Genomic DNA, 10887 nt, shown 5'->3' on the forward strand with positions numbered 1-10887 from the left:
AACAAGCCTGCAGATGCAGAGATTCCGCCCTAGGACAAGGAGAAGCCTAGGACAAGGAGAAGCCAGTCTTGTCAAAGTACCTCTCCATGCTGATGTTTGAACAGATGGGCGCCTGTCACCCCCTGATTTATCCTAACTCCTCTGCAGCAGTAACCTACCCAGATATGGCTCCCATTTCCCTTTTCCTTACCACAGCACAGCATCCTTCCCCCAGGATCCCAAACAATGATGTTTAAAAAGCCTTCTGTCTGCCCCAGTAGATCAGATGCCCAGGATGAATGTAGGAACAGAGAGGAGACTGCTTGACCCTGATACAAGTATGTCTCACTCTGTGACATTTGCTGCACTATGTGAGACCAAATAAGTTTTATGGTTGCTTCTGGCCATAAGGATGCAAGCACTGAGAGTAGTGAGAGGAATCTATGCAGAAAGCTCACAAAGCATTTGCCTGAAGGTAGCTGACTTGCAATTCTCTAAAACTTCACGAGCAGAAAACTGCCCTGAGATATATTATGCTAAAATAACAACTTCCAAGCTCTGAGGTTCAAATAGTAAAGTTTGGACCAGCTAAAATTTTCCTCAGCATTGCTTTCCATGGTGGAGAGCGAGGCTAGCTACCTGGCAGATGGGGGAGAAAACAATCTCCAAAACCTGACTCCAACAAGACCTGGGATTTGATCCAAGGGGAGGGCTGTACAGAGTTCGCTGCAGGAAATAAAGGTTTATCAAGGTCTTTTCTGTCTATTCTGAAGCTGATTTTGATTAAAGAAGGGATTACCACCAGTTCCCTTCCCTTGTCCCAGTAACACATGACACACCATCCCCATTTTCTTCACTGCCAGTTTACTCTAATAAAAAGCAGAATTATGCTTGAAAAGCATGTTGCACAAAGATGTACCCACCAAGCAGTCAAATAGATGTGTTTGCCAGCAGTCAATCAGACACATGCATACACAAATCCCATGCTTGCCCGTAAACAAGACAGATTGCTTTCTCAGCTGCTGTATATGAGCTTCAAGCTGCTGTGGAAGAAACCTCTCTCCTCCCAGGTTTTGGTGCTGTGCACAAGGCGTTATGGAAGGCCAGACTTGCAGAGCTACCTGCCTTTGCAGATCTGAAGTCCTGACACCTCTTGGTCTGTGAAAGCTCTCCACCAGTGCCAGTTTTCTTTAATGTCAAACTCTTAACATTTGAATGGTCTTTGAACAACCACACAGATCAACACCAAGTGGAGGTAACTTCACTGACATCCATGTGACACCTTGGCAGATTCCCCCCAGTATTAGAACAACACCCAAAACAGTGCAGCAAGACCTTGCCATCATTTGAAGTAGGCTTAGTGAAGTTAAGCACTTAAAATGTCATGCTTTTCAGACACCAGTTATTTATCACATTTATTATACCAAGAATTACAAAGGGGCTGAGAGGAATGTGAGGGATGGTTTCCTCCAGGGCTATCCTGAGTAACTACCAGAAGAAAAGCTTTGACAGGGTCAGAAAGAGATGGAGTAAAAGCCTTGACAATAGCCATTTCTACCATGCTACGGGTTTACAGCCCGGCAAATAACTTCTGGAAACTATTCAGCAGCATCTGCCAGGAGAGAGAAGAGAGAAATTAATCCTGCTGAATCTAGACCTAATGCCACTGCAAATGCATGGTAGTGAATCAACGAGGCAGAGAACAGCTTCTAAGTTATTCATAGCACTGTGGCATGCTTAACATGGAGCAACACAGACAGTGGCATAAGACCTCCCTTGCAAGGAACACCCATACAGGCAGCAGCAAGCAGCAGGAAAAATTTGGCAGGACAATGGGTGCTCCCCCAGCCAGGCAGAGGGAAGTGTAAGGGCTAGGAACTGTGCATGCGCTCAAGTGCTGCTGCCTGCCCAGAGTGGTTTGTTCTCTCCGGTCGCTAATGGGGCTAGAGCTTCAGCAATGCAGGAGAGATACTCCAGGACTGAACGCCAGCTACATGGCACAGTGACAGACACTCACTGGGCAGCCTGAAGCTCCTTGTCCCTCAGGTGTCACCAGCAAAGAAGTAGCTGCTCATTACTAGGAGGTGGGGATGATGGCTGGACCTCAGCCCCACAGTGAGCACAGACCAGTCATGGCCACCTGGAGGCTAAGGGAGGAAGAGTGAGGCAGCCCAGTCACAGAGGCTGTGGAGAGCCTAGGCAGTCTCAGAATCCCAGCACATGTCTCCCTTCCCTCCTATCTTTTTCAGCTTCTCTCCCCCTGCTCCTTCCCACTCCACACCAGCAAGTTTATCTCAGTGACTGGAAACTGATCAAAGCCCTCTGTCCAGCAAGCTGCTTCTTCTGTGGAACAAGCCCCACAAGAGGGTTGCTGCAAAAAGGACATTTTCCCCCTTTTCTGCAGGCACACGGAAATATGGGGTCTTCTCTCTTTCAACTCCCAGTTTGATTTTTTCTTCCGCTGGTTCTTAGAGCTTGAGGTCTGTGGATGGTTTGTTAAAAGAGAGGGAAAACAAGCCATACCAATGCTTGACTAGCTCCGTGGTGATACTGAACATATGGGAAGAGTCTCTTCTGAGAGGTTTTTTAATCTAGCTATGAAGCATAGGTGAGAGTTATCCTCTGGGTTTCATTACATTGATTACAACAAGGTGTGTCCTAGGGAGCAGTCTAGGCATTTCATAAATACCTGGTCAGCATTGCCAAATCCATGCATCTAAATATCATGAGATGCATTCAAAACATTGAGACACCAGCTTTAAATAATAATAAGCTCTTTATTTTTTACAACCGCAAAAACCAGACCTTCCTTTATTGCCATATCTTTTTCTGAGGTTTTAAGATTTGTGCAGTCAAACTCTGCAAACTCAAAATAAGGGCAGATCTGTTTCGTTGTTTTTTTTTTTTTTCCACGAGTTCAAACTTACAGGTCTCATATAAATCCTGTGATTCCAGGATCTCCTTCTTTAGAGAAGGAAAACCAGCAAATACAGGAAGATTGCCCCAGAGTTAACAACCTTCATTGCTAGCTTCCTTCCTAATAAATTATTTTGCATCTTTCTGACAGCAGTTCACAGGTAGCTCTAATACAGCCACAGCCATCTTGAAGGGACAAGTATCTAGTAAAGAGTTTTGAAGAGGAACACTCGTGTACATACAACAGAATAAAAAAGTTGACATGTTCACCCAAAACTGTATCTCTCCATCCACTGATTCAACTCACTTCAAGCATGATAAGATTAGGTATAACACATCCGTCCTCTTAGTACTCGGATGTGCCTAATTTCCCCCAACATTGCAATTCCACCACTGATAACAGAAGAAATCAGGCTGGAGAGCTTTCGCTCCTGGTACTCCAGACAGGTCCACAAGTTGTCCAGCCTCACACCAGTGTAATGGGCATAAAATCCCTTCTGCCCTGGGAAATAATGCTAAACTCGCTAGGCCACTAATAGGATGACAGAGTGCCTTAAACAGGATTAAGTGCAGTCCTTCTTCAGAAACTTAGAGTGTTGTAGGACCTGGACAGCAAAAAGCAGCTGGGTGATGCTGTCTTACTCCATAGGTGGAGGATCCTCACAAGAAAAAGAGATCATCAGGACATGGAGCCACTGCAATGATACCTAAACTTAGCATCAGCTGCAGAAAAGGAGAGAACCTATGGCTGGCCTAGGTTTTAATCCGCTTTGATACTTGCCCGGGTCCTCAGGAGTCTTCGGTAACCAGGAGTAAGGAAGTTAAATAGCCATCATTTCTTAGCTTTAATTGGGGAAGCAACACACTAAACATTACAAGCCCCTGGTGCGGCATACTTAGGCTTTGCCTGCAGTGGGCGAAGAGGGCACATTAAGACACCATGTGAAAAGAGACCAGCGTTTTTGCAAGTAGGATGCACCAATTGCTTCTAACAAGTGTCTTCTCTAGCTGCAACTACTGACCCTGGAACAGAACTCAAATCACGCTGGGGCATTAAAAACCGAAAAGTAAAAAGCACAGAAAAAAAATAGGGATAGAAAATAGTAATTTTTCTGACTTTCAAAAAGTAGAGAATGAGAGGGGTTTTTTCCCCGTATTTTTTTCAATTTCCTGATATGACGTATAGGAAGGGACAATCCAGAGCTTGTTTCAGAAAGCAGAACTGTAGAAGTTATTCAATATCAATAGGACTGATAGGAAAAAAAAACAAGCCTGTTGCTAAATTTTTCCAGTTACAGACTGTTCACAAACCGATCCTAATTTTTCTTAAGTAAATCTGCAACTTTAAAAAGCATATCCCCATGTGTGAGGAAGTCCACAGACGTAATGGGTCAGCAGTACCTAACTCCCTTCAACTTCTTTGAATAACTCAATCTTCACCAGCCCATTGAACAAAACCAGCTGCTTTTTTGGACTTACTCACATGCTTTCCACTTGGATTTTCACTTTTTACTGTTCAGGGCATGTGAATGCTCATCTGCACTACATGGTTTGATTCTACTGCTCAACTGGATGACCAAAGGCTTTTAAAATACGAGAACAAGTAAGGCTGAATGATGAAGAAGTCACAGTTCACATTTTTTGGACAAAACAAGCTTTTGTGCTAAAGTTTGCAAAGCCTTTTAGATTCATAAACATTTTCCCCACTGCCTAAAGGTCATTCGCATACTCATAAATAACAAATAATATAACTCTTTGGCGACCAGCAAAGCCAAGTCAAACTGAGAGTTTGCCAACATGTCCACAATACTGTTTATTGCATTAGTGCACCAGACCCTACACTGGAGCACTTGACTCTGCCCTTTCAAAATGAAATGAAAAGAAATGAAAAAATCAAACAGAAATCAAAATCCATCTGAATGAGTCATAACACCATGTGACGGCTGTCCCCTTGCAGACCACTCTGCAGCGTGTGCTTCTATCAGTCTGTATATAAGATGTCAAACCAGTCAGTCTATAAACCCATTTTATTATAAATACTAGCAACCTGTCTCGGTGGATTTGAGGATTTTTTTTTTGCTTTGTTTTGTTTTAATTCAAGCCTAGCTCCATCAAAAAAAGCAATGTTACAATATTTCAGAAGTGAGTATGTTTGATTCCAAGCATGCCAAAAGGCAGAAGGAAGGAGATAGTAAAGGGAAACAGCTAGATCTTTTCTTTCTCTCTCTTCGGCACTATTGCAAAATCTTTCACCAAAACCTAAGATTCAAGTCAAGTTGCCATGTTTTAAGGAAACCATGGTGTGTTATTGTAGTACATTTCTGATATACAGAAGGTAGATCAAGAGCTTTTAGACCACTCAGGTATACAAACTCTGGCAGCATTGATATCTACACTTTTTCTTGTCTTCTCCTTTTTCTTTCTTCCCACCTCTTTTCCTCCTTCTTTTCTCTCCTGTCCTCCTCCCTCTCCTGCTTTTATCTCTTTCTTTTTTCTGTTCCTTTTCCCCTTCCCTCACCCCTTCCCTTCCTTTGCCTCTTGCTTTCCCTTTCTTCTTCCCTTTTTCTCTCCCTATCCTATCATAATACTGGAAATCAGTATTATAAAATGCTCCATATTGTAAAATGTTCCATTTTGTTTATCAACACATTTTCCGTTCTTGGGTTTTCATCCAGTAGGACACAAAATAAGTATTCAAAAATGCATATATGTGTGCAGACGAGCATGCATAAATATATGCGTGCACATGTAGTATGTGAAAACACACAAAAAGCGTTATTTCCACCCATGTGCTTATGTTTGCATACATATTTTTTTCTGTCTTTGGCAGCCTTAGTGAAATTTGCAGGCTGGATGCCACAGATTGGCTCATGTGCATTACGAACCATGTCAGTATGAATAACAAGGGCAGGTGATTCTGCCAGAGGGTCATGGAGCAGCAGGTGAAGAAAAAGACAAGGTTGTCCAAGAAGCACATTCAATAATGGCCAGAGTTTGAAATGCACTGACAGACAGAGTCCAGAATCAAGTTGTAGACTCTAAGGTCAGGTGGAGTATAATGCCCATTTCTGCTGAAGACTTGTGAGTGTGTGAATTACAGATTGTCACCCAGGAGTCCAAGCAACTTTTCCCAGTAACTGAAAGTACAAAAGCACTTAAGCCGGTGTTTAAAGTCAAGCTGTATCTCAGACCTTGTAACAGACTGCTTTTGGTCTCATTGACCTGGAAGATCAGGGCCAGACCTGCTGCTGCTGAATCCCCCTTGATTTTAACTGCTAGATTACTATTTACACAAAGATCCAGGCATAAAGTAGATACCTGAAACAGGGGCTGACAGACAGAAGTAAATGACTACGTCCTAGTAAACAGATAGCACGTTCTTCCTCAGACTTTCAAGTGTATTTTTCCTGGAAATCATTTTCTTAGGTATCTTTACTCAAGCAAGTGAAATATGAACATGCTTTACTTAAAATGTCAAACTACTTGAACAGCATATGTTTGAGAGTTCAACGTAAACCTTTTTGGGCACAAAGTCTGCATATGAAAGGCTGGAAAAAGCAGTAGGAAAAAAACACCAAGGAAAGGTTAGCAGAAGAAACAGAGCAGAGAGAATAATCCAGAGGAAAAAATATATTCAGTCTGTACAGTGGTATACCCACAAAGGATGTTATATTCCAGGAGCTAGAAGCCCTGTAAGTGCCAAAATCCAGGTTATTCACACAGCAATAACTAGTTCCCCTGAACATGGTCATTGTCACACAGCCAGTTTTTTCCACAGGACATCCCAGATCGTTCTTCCCTGGTCATCATCCAAGCCTGAATTTTTCTGCCTGTCTCCCACAGATTGCCCTTGTTCTGGCTCTTTCTGTGCTGCTGCCTCCACAACTGAGTTTCACGTCCTCTTGGACTTTGCCTGTCTTGAATTTTGAACCTCAGCTTATCACCTTGATGTTCCTTGCCCCATCAACAGCTTCAGCTGCTTTCCACGTCTCTCAGTCTCACTTTGTCTTCCCATTCTTTCAGTTCTGGGTATCAGGCTTCTTTTCCTGCTAACTTTAAGTAGTATTTCAAGTCTCAAATCAGTCAGTCCTCACTTTCTGTTTTGTCTTTCCATGCCAGGCTTTTTTGTCTCTATCCCTTTGATGCCTTCTCTACCGCGTTCAACTCCCAGAGTTCCCTTTGCAATTGAAGTCAGTTTGCTTCCTGCTTCCTAAACATCAGCAGAACTGAAGCCATCAAAATTGCAGGAGATACAGACAGCTTTTTCACCTTTTCCCTAGCATCATGTTACCATGGAAGTCACTGGGAGGGTTCACAGACAAAATACACTCTTTGGCTATTGGGATAAACACAAAGACACACTATTCAAGTGAACTCACCAGGGCATATCCCACACTCTCACTGCCGTGAGCAAACTGAGATATCTCTTTTAATTTTCTCCAAAATAGCTGAACACAGTCTGTTTTTTGTAGGAACAATAGCAGGCTCTTCCTCAACCTCAGAGGGTTGAACTTATCTTTCTAAAAATATGAAGTCTACATTAAACAAGTTTTATGAACTATCTCTGTCATTAACCCCCAGGGTGCAATTAATTTAACTTCTATTAGGTACCTACTTTTATCTGGGCTGAGTGAACCCCTCCATCTTTCTCCAGAGTGGATGGAGGAATCTCAGTTCAGACGAAGTACTAACAAACACCCAGTATTAAAAACAAGGTGAACTCCAGCTCCCTGTGCTTCCTTAGCAAGATCTCAGCCTTTCATTCAGGAGAAGGAAATCAAGAAGGTGCCTCAATGAAATCACACACACACAAGAAAAATAACCTGCTTTTTGTTTTTTTCAACTGTTGAAATAAAAATTCTTTTTTCTCCTCATTTCATTTGTGGAAACAGCTGAACCGTTTCAGATGACACTATCCCAAGAAAAATCCAGCCTGAGTCACATGCATGGCACCAAAAATGCCAGTGAGAAGAGTTAGTAATTGGCAAAGCTATAAGAAACTGAAGGCAGGGACTTACGATAGGAAGTGTTGAACCACTTCCCAAGTGATTCTATTTCCATCTACACCTCAAGAAGCGTACAAGGAGGCACCTCTTCCCTTGCCTTGATTTGCAAATGTTCTTTAATTCATAGTATGTGGCCTCGAGCTGTGCCAGGGGAGGTTCAGGCTGGACATCAGGAAAGAATTTTTCACATAAAGGGTCATCAGGCACTGGCAGAGGCTGTCCAGAGAGGTGGTTGAGTCACCATTCCTGGAGGTATTTAAAAGACAGATAGACAAGGTACTCAAGGACATGGTTTAGTGGCAGATAGGAATGGTTGGACTTGATGATCTAAGAGGTGTTTTCCAACCTAGTGATTCTATGATTCTATGATTCTACTCTGAAGGGTTGACCTTGGAATATGTGGCCTTCCTCAATGAAAATACGAAACGCTTCTGGTTTTATGCAAGCTTTCCTGTTTTGGAAAGATCTGATGAGGCCCAATTGTGCTCTTAAACCTGCGAGCTCCAATACCTCATGCCTGTGGCTTGGTGGTACATAGGTCTGCCTATGGCAGCTGTGCTTCTCTGCTTCAACCCTCCTTCCTGCAATCCCATAGACCCCAGAGGGGCCGTCTGACTCATGGAAGACACTTCCCCCCTACCTTTTTCTCCTGCATAGCTTGCCTGCTGACATCCAGAAAAGAGTTTTTACATCCCAGAAATAGACAAGACAGCTCCCAAGGACTGCTGGCGGTGAACAAGGGATAACTTGTCATCCCTATCTTGTCAACTGGTGACACAGCTTGGGATAGTTTTTTGGGGGTGTGGGGATAGAATGGAAATCAATTATCAGGATGTCACAGCAGTTCTTCAGACAGTGGGGTGAGCTTTCAAGTCCTATGCCTGGGAGGCACATGCAAGCACACATAATGGGATTTGGGAGCTGACCTAAACCACACAGGCACAGCAAGAGAGTGCTTCCGGACTGCAGGCTTCACTGCACCTTCCAGGGCAGCACCGCCCCATCCATTTCCCATCCTCTGACTTTGGGACAGATGCAAAAGGGTTAGATCACCACTAGCTTGCTCAAAGACACTGTTTGCTCACCTAAAGGTAAACCCAGATCTCACTTCACCATGCTGCAGGAGTTGCCTGGAAGGCACAAAAGCAGTGTGCTATGTCTGTCCTGCAATTTGACGTGTTCAAATCTTCCAGTTCCAGCTCTGCTCTGCTTTTCACCTCCTCCTACACTTTGTTGAAATTAATTGCCATTACCCAAGACTATAGGGCTGTAGAAAAGCCAACATACTCATTTTGAAAGAGAAGAGCAATGTCAGTTTGTTTTTTTTTTTTCTTTAGGGGTGGGGAGGTGGTGCGGTAATCACTTCAAACTCTTCTTTGTATGAACTCTGGGTCAAGGCCTCCCGACTTCGCACTGCTGAAGTTATGGGACCCTGTTCACTTCCCAGAAGCTGTGCAGCTGGCTCCTTATACCCACATTTGAGGAAACCTGCTTTGCTGAATGAACAAAAACTCAGCAAGAGCAGAACAGTCACAAAGGGTGGGCACTCACTGAGTTTTGCTGCCAAGCTCCATCATCAGTGTCACAGGGGCAGGACACCTCTTAGTTCTGTTCCATCAGGGGAATATGATGAGCTGGAGACAGAAGGACATCTCCCCTCATTCCCATGAGGGCTTCATCTCAGTCCCTGCCCTACTGTACTAGAGAAGCACAAGCTGCACATGAGAGGCTATTGGGAGATGATTGACTGTCCAGCCCTGCTGTGTGGGCATCCGTACTGCAGGGAGGCTGTCCTTCCTCAACAACAACCACAAAAAAAAAAAAAAAAGAGTATTTTTTCTTCTTCTTCTCACCTCCCCCCCTCCAAAAAGTCTTGGTTTCATCCCACCGTGAAACAAAAACAAATGCTCTAAACCGCAACATTTTTCACAAACTGGAATTTCTTGCAGTCTGGCCAGCCTTGGTGGATCAATACCAGGCATTTCTTTCCTTCTATGCTTTGGACTTTCCCTTCCAGCCACCTCCCCCCTGCCCCACTCACCGAGGGGAATAAGGGAGCCAGAGGTGTTGAACAGAGTAGTCAGGAACACACCAGCTCAATTCTAAAAGGGACAGAAAAAACACTGGCTACAGCAGAAGCAGCAGGGCAGGCACTGAGACCTTGTTTTGGATTTCACGGAGACTGTCCCGAGGGAGAGCTGTCTTTCTCTCTCTCTCTCTCTCTCTCTCTCTCTTTCTCTCTCTCTCTCTTTTTTTTTTTTTTTTAAATGCACGGTTTTGTTTGTAAGTTAAAAGTCTCAGGATCTGCAGTCTTTGAAGCGTGGTCAGTCTGCCAGATGGAATTAGTCAGTGCCTTTCAGTCAGAAATCCCAGGCAGATGAAGGAGGATGGAAGGACAGTGTTTTTCTCATTTACCAGGAACCCCTCTGCATCAACCCCCACAAATTCAGCCAGAGAGGTCCCCCGAACCCCAAACGCAAGCAGGACTGAAAGCAGCAAAATAAGCAGAGGGCAAAATCTTTCACATGCATAAATCGGTGTGGCATCCCTGAAGTCAATGGCCGCAATGAGATTTATGCAGCTCAATATGCAGCCCAGATGTTTTTGCTGGTACTTGCCTGAAGCTATAAGATGTCAGAGGAGTTTTCTCCGCTTAAAAGCAGTGCTGAATTTGGTTCTCCTCTCCCCTGATCACACCATCTTTCTGTCCCTTCCCACCATAGCCTATCCCAAGTCTTCTTATTTGTGGATTGCTTAAGGTGACCATTTCCTCTCCCAGCCTCCTTCTCTTGTATTCCTGATTGAGTCTTGGCCTTCCTTCATGCATGCTCTTATCTCACATCCAAGGCCAGAAATCCAAGTGCCATCTTTGAAGGTTTACCAATCTATTTTATCCTCTCTTCTTTGTGTTTCTCTCTTTGCTGAGCCCACTCTTCACTGCTCCCCATGCCTCCTTTTAAAAGCTTTGTGTCATTCCTCATGCAGC

At 43.9% G+C, this 10887-nt stretch overlaps 1 long non-coding RNA gene across 1 annotated transcript in view; it reads right to left on the minus strand.

Annotated features, from left to right (window-relative positions):
• The window catches only part of LOC128852370 (uncharacterized), a 50700-nt gene extending 40635 nt beyond the window's left edge, over positions 1 to 10065 (minus strand). The window contains exon 1 of the long non-coding RNA XR_008450168.1: positions 9943 to 10065. This is a non-coding gene — a long non-coding RNA (uncharacterized LOC128852370). The remainder of the gene's footprint in view (positions 1 to 9942) is intronic.
• Between the last annotated feature and the right edge of the window lie 822 nt (positions 10066 to 10887).

Source organism: Cuculus canorus, chromosome 5 (genome assembly GCF_017976375.1).
Source record: "Cuculus canorus isolate bCucCan1 chromosome 5, bCucCan1.pri, whole genome shotgun sequence".
NCBI classification, from domain to species: domain Eukaryota; kingdom Metazoa; phylum Chordata; class Aves; order Cuculiformes; family Cuculidae; genus Cuculus; species Cuculus canorus.